Raw genomic sequence first — 425 nt, forward strand, 5'->3', positions numbered from 1 at the left:
GATAGAGAAAACTACTCAGAACTCATGGGGAAGACACAACAAAACTCGAAATTTATATATAAAAGCAAAGCCATATAAACTACAACAAGTAAATAACATTTATCTCTAATTCTTCCCCAAGCAAACTCCTCGAAGTTCCTCTGAATCTCTTCCTTTCTTTACAGCACACAGAATTCTTCTTCGAAGCGACAAGTAGAAAAAAATCTCCCACTTTCCCTCCACTCTTACAATCTCTCGAAGAATTACTCACAATCTAACACTAAATTAGACTCTCTACACACTACTGGAACTCTTGGACGCTGTTCGAACCTTCGAACTCCTCGTACTTTTCTCCAATTTTTGGCCAAAATCTTCTTTTAAAGTTGTAGAAGAGTTTTTCCAAGAGTTGCCTAAGCATCCCTCAAAAAATCGTCCACATTCAATGC

The sequence above is a fragment of the Phalaenopsis equestris genome, unplaced genomic scaffold, assembly GCF_001263595.1.
Source record: "Phalaenopsis equestris unplaced genomic scaffold, ASM126359v1 Scaffold000513, whole genome shotgun sequence".
Lineage (NCBI taxonomy): Eukaryota > Viridiplantae > Streptophyta > Magnoliopsida > Asparagales > Orchidaceae > Phalaenopsis > Phalaenopsis equestris.